The sequence below is a fragment of the Octodon degus genome, unplaced genomic scaffold, assembly GCF_000260255.1.
Source record: "Octodon degus isolate 3935 unplaced genomic scaffold, OctDeg1.0 scaffold00221, whole genome shotgun sequence".
NCBI classification, from domain to species: domain Eukaryota; kingdom Metazoa; phylum Chordata; class Mammalia; order Rodentia; family Octodontidae; genus Octodon; species Octodon degus.
The window spans coordinates 739116-744778 of NW_004524797.1; positions in this window are offsets into that span (position 1 = coordinate 739116).

A 5663-nucleotide genomic window follows, 5' to 3' on the forward strand; every position below is an offset into this window, starting at 1 on the left:
GTGTGTGGCCAGCTCAGCCCACCTGGGGGCGGGGCTGGCTGGCATGTGGTGCTGGGGGATTGAACCGCAGCCCTTGTGCTTTGCTAAGCTTGTTCTAAGTAGGTGCTTTAGACCACTGAGCCATCTCACCAGCCCTCGCCCTAATTCCAAGGAATGAATTATTTGTGCTGGCGCCATTCTGGAACCTGGTGTGGCCGCCCCTGCCATTCTGGAACATGGGCCTTCAAGTTTAAGGTTTTATCTTGAGTGTTCTGTTCCTTCCAGCCAAATGCATATTAATTGATATAGAAAGTGATCCTTGGAGGCAGGGAAACCTAATTCCTGATTTATTCCCTTTGAGACCTTCCTTACCTTTCTTACCCATAAATGTGCTGTCAACAAGTTATCTAGTCTTACACCTCCTTTCTCAGAAGGAGAAAACAGGGACATTAACATTCCACAGTGAGTTATTGTGAGAGACCCCAGGCCAGGACCCTTTCTTGGTTTCAGATGGCCACAGCAAGATGAAGCAGAGAGAGAGGAACTATTCTCCCTGGACATGAAAGTGGAGCGTGTTAGTGGTGCCTGGAGCTCTGGGAGTCTTCGCCCTCGGGGCTTTGAAGGAGGTGGCTCCTGACTTACCTCCACAGAGTGTGGGAGGCTTGAAGATAATGTCTATGAAATATGTGCATCTGGTTGCTTCAGACCTACAAGATAGGATGGTTTGTACCAAAGAAGAAGGGAACTGGTTCTTGCTAAAACTCAAGGCCTACCTTTGCGGGACTGTGTCTCCTGTCACCCACTCCCTCCCCAGGACCTTCACAGATTCAGCCCAACTTCCCACCAAAGGAAGGGAAAGCTGCAGGAGCAAGCCCATAGTTTACAGAACACCTGGGAGAGGCTGTGGGTAGCTGGGTAATTTCCAAATTAATTGCAGGAGAAAATGAACAAAACAATCTGCAGGCTAAGCATCCTGAGAGCTCAGCGTGAGACTGACAGCCAGGAATCCAGTGAGCATAAAGCCAGACCACAGACAGGAGAGCCCTTCCTTCTCAGGGGAGGAGGCCTGACTTCCTTCCAACAGGGGCCCGTCCAGGCCTGCAGCCAGGACAAGAGGAGAGCAAAACCCTAGGCCTGAATCAGTCTTCCACTCAAACCTCAAATCAAGCTATAGAGGACATAAAGCTTTCTGGTAGCACTCCTGCAAAGCTGGCTAACGAGGTGAATGATCCCAGGTAGACCCTTCACTCCTTAGCAAAAGACTGCAGACCCTGTTTTCAAGATTTCTTTCTAAATTCCTCCCCAGGACATAGGACTGCTCCCGTTGGGCTGTGGACTCCACACATGGGCAGGAAACGAACCTGGTGTCTGTGCTGTGTTAGGAACAGCAGTCAGACCTAACCTTTGTGCAGTACCTTGCAACTATCCAGAGGCTGCTTGCCTTCATGAGAAATATGGAGGACTAAATTCTATTACCATACTGAACAAGCATCAGTCTCAGCAGTCCCAGCAATAAAATGGGTACGGTAGTATCTTCCCTCTCTGGTACCATTGGTGTAGGGGACAACTCAGTGAGTTTTGTGGGAGGCGCTGTACTTGTGCTTTTCACCTCCATCCTAGCTCCAGGAGGGACTCCTGGCCAGCTAGGAAGTACTGGAGCATAGTGTGGAACCAGACAGTCTGGCTCCGGAGCCTCTCCGTAAAACTGGCTGCCTGGTTCTCACCACACACTAGATGAGAAGTGAAGCTCCCAGGACGCCCTCCTGTGTGGGCCCAGGATACCACTGGGCCTGAGGAGCTCAGATCTGGTTCAGACCACCCTGGCTACTAACCAAGCTGGGGCTGCCTGTCATGTTTCATGCCACCAAGCCATTCTCCTTCATCTGAAGTGCTGTGGCGCACACTTATATGCAGGCACAATGCTGGGCGCAGCTGGGGAAACCATGATTATACTGTGGATAGCGGTTTGTAAAAATTTCTATAGTGTGGCAACATTCTCCATGCTATAAAATGGATGTAGTAAAACTCTCATGTCATTTACTTCATGATTTTTGTAAGGATTTCATGGAAGGGATTTGAATATCATAATAAAGCATTATGCTGAAATTTACAGAAATTTTCATAACCACTAGGCCAGTCTTCCTGGTGATGGGGGAGGTGGGAATCAATCCCCAGGCTTTTGCTTTCTGTTCACCACCTATTGTGTTCACCTTCCTGCTAGAGCCCTGGAGCCCAGGGCCTTATTCCCTGTCTATTCCTCCCTGCCTGCTCTGCACAGTCTTGTAGCATGGGAGGAGGCTTCTGACACAGCCCCTGGTGACCCCGTCTCTGATAGTCACTCCCTGTACTGTCCCTTGCTACTGAGGCAGCCTGGTCCCACTGACTTCCTTCTAATAAATGTAACACGGCAAAAGCAATAGGTTGTCTCTTCCATAATTAGGTTACCGAGAACTATGAACTGTGACTTCTATCTTGCTAATGTTCTTTCTCTTGCTTACTTTAATGAAGGAAGCTGCCACCATGTACAGTGTCACACAGAGAGGTTCATCCAGTAAGGAAGCCCAGGACCTAAGAGGGCCTGAGGCCTTAGTCCCATAGCCTGTAAAGAATTGAATCCTGCCAGCAGTTACATGAATGAGATAGGAAGCAGGTGGATGTTGAGATGGCTGTAGGTTTTTGGAAGACCTGGAGAAGAGGACCCAGGTAAGCTGGACCACAGTGCTATAGGATAATAAGTGATGTTCTTTTAGTGTTCACTAAGTTTTTGTTTTGTTTTCTTTGCGGAACCAGGGATTGAACTCAGGCCCTTGTGCTTGCCAGGGAAGCACTTATTCCACTGAGCCATCTCCCCTGCCCTTTCACTAAATTTTGGAGCAATCCATTATGCAGCAGTAAATAACTGATAAATTACACAGCCCAGTCTCTGTGGCCAGAAGGTCTAGCATATGAGAACTAGTGCATGTACACACACACACACACACACACACACACACACACACACAATGGCTTAGTCCCACTGGGGTGGAAGATTTAGATCCTTCTGCCAGGTTTAAGCTGAGACTTGCAGAAGAGACCCTAAAGCCTAGGGACTCCCCAACAGAGAAGGGACAAAGAGACTGGGGAGACCTCCTGAGATGACAGAGAGAGGGAGAGCCAGGGGACTAGCCCCCAAGAAGCCTGTGCTTATGCTTACCACCCTGTCAAGCGACACTGAGCATTTCGTGACTTCCATGGCAGGGATCAAATTTCACACTATCCCAATCCACTTTGTAGTCTTTTTAAGAAATGACTATGTGCAGTGTCAATAAATGCAGAGTCAACCACATTCTCTTAGCCATTAAATCAGACATTAAGAGTAGAATTAGCTGCTCCCCAAGGAAATGAGTAACAGGCATTTCAACCTTAAGCAACAGTATTAGCTTTGGAGGCCTCAGCCAACCCCAGTCTGGGCTGAGGTTTTCTCTGAATTGTGCCTGTGGCTTTTGCTCAGAGATGCGTTTGGGTGTTGTTGGAGAGAGATGTAGTGTTTCCAAACACTCCCTTCTTCTGCATGTTGAGGAGAGGTTGATTTTATGCTTTTGGTGCCCAGGACAGAACCCAAGGCTTGTAGCTTGCTAGGCAAGTGTTCTACTGATTTGCCAAATCCCTAGCCGCTCGCTTGTGTATTTAGGATAAATCAAGGGGAATTGAGAAGTAAGATCTTACTAGCATGCCACAGAGAAATCAGGCAGGATCTGTTATATTTTTAAATAGGGTTGTGAGTTTAAAAAAAAAAGGAGCCAACTAGGGAAACCAGGATGGGTAGCAGCATGTGTGAAAAAGGCTTAATGAATGCTAAGCTCCCATGAGTCAGGAGTATCACGGAATTGCCGTAATACTCAATTTTATTTGAGGCTGGATTAGAAGAAGTAGCGTCCCCAAACTGAGGAGGTGATGGTCCTGCCTGATTTTACCCTTTTCAGAGTGTCTAGGTTGCCCGAAACCTCACGTTTTGATAGATACGGGTTAACTGGAATATGCTGTGAGGAAACAAGAGCTGAAACCTGTACCCTAGAAGAGCCAGCTTGCGGAGCTGGGAGAAAGAGCAGGGCAATTCCCTTCTCCAAATCCCTGAGCAGCCTCCAGAGAAGGGAGGAGGATGCCTATAGATAGGATCAATCCAGCTAGCATCAGATTTCAGCTAACAAAGAGACTTTCCAAATAGTTGGAGGCAGCCAAGGGTGAAGCTGCTGCCTTGGGCCATCCTGAGCTCCCTGGTCTGGAAGAGTCTTCCGAACACTATGAAAATTCACCCAGCAAGAGATCCTCTCCTTGGGGGGGAACTCAGTCTGAAGGACTTTTCTTTTCTTTTTTTTTTTAAGCTAGGGCCAAGCTGTGTTCCAGGCTGGCCTTGAACCCACTCTGTAGCCCAGGCTGGCCTCAAACTCAGAGATCCTCCTGCCTCAGTCTCCGAAGTGCTAGGATTATAGACATGCACCACCATGCCCAGCCAAAAGTCTTTTGAAGACTTCCCCAACCCTGTCCCTGGGGTACCCAGTGCCCACCAAAGACTCCTGCACATACACATTTCCTGCCCACATGCTGCTAAAAGGCATTCAGGCAGTAGTATCCCCTTCCAAGGCCCCATCAGTCAGGGAGCACTGTTGTAAGCAACAGAATGTGACTCTAAACGATGAAGCAGTAACAGCAATAGCTTGGAAGGCAGGGGATAGTTCATAGACCAAAGAAAAAGCTAGATGGTCAAACCTTAGAAATAACAATCCAGACCAGCATGGTGGCATGCACCTATAATTCCAGCACTCAGGAAGCTGAGGCAAGAGGGTCAACACGAATTGAAGGTCAGCCTCCACTGCAGTGATTTCAAGCCTGGCCTGAATATAGTGAGATTCTGCCTCAAAAAATGAAAGAAACTAACAAACCAACAAACAAATCATAATCCAGGATTGGAAGCTGAAACCAGGAGCTAATGGAGAAGTTCTTCTGAGATCCACTATCAGGGTGAAGTGGGTTGATAGTTACTGAGCCACTGACCTCACAATTCAAAATCCAGAGACACTGTCTGGGCATGCTGGCACATGCCTATAATCCCAGCACTCAGAAGGCTGAGGCAGGAGGATCGCTGTGCGTTTGAGGCCAGCATGGGCTACATAGTGAGTTCAAGGCCAGCCTGGATACACATTGAGGCCCTATCTCAAAAAAAACAAGTCCAGCGCCAGTGAGGTAGCTCAGTAAACTAAGCACCTGCTTAGGCAAGTGCAGGGACCAGCATTTGATCCCTGGCACCACAGGGTAGGTGTGTTGATCGGGCCACCAAGATCCTGAGTGGTGGTGTGCACCTGTAATCCCAGAACTGGGGAGGCTGAAGACAGGAGGATCACTATGAGTACGAGCTGCCTAGTGAGACCCTATGCCAAATACATTTTTAAAAAGAACAAAACAGAACAGTCCTTTGGGCTGAGCCCCACCCAAGGAATGGATCTCCTGCTGGGTGCATATTTAACACTGTTTGGAACAGTCTTCCAGACCAGGGAAACCCAAAGCAAACAGAAGGAAAAAAATAACAACAGAGCAGAAATCAGTAACATTAAAAATAAGAAAGCAAGAGAGGAAAATCAAGAAAATTAAAAACAAAAAAAGTAAAGAAAATAAAGAATTGGTCCTTGGGCCAGCCAAGTAGCTCAGTA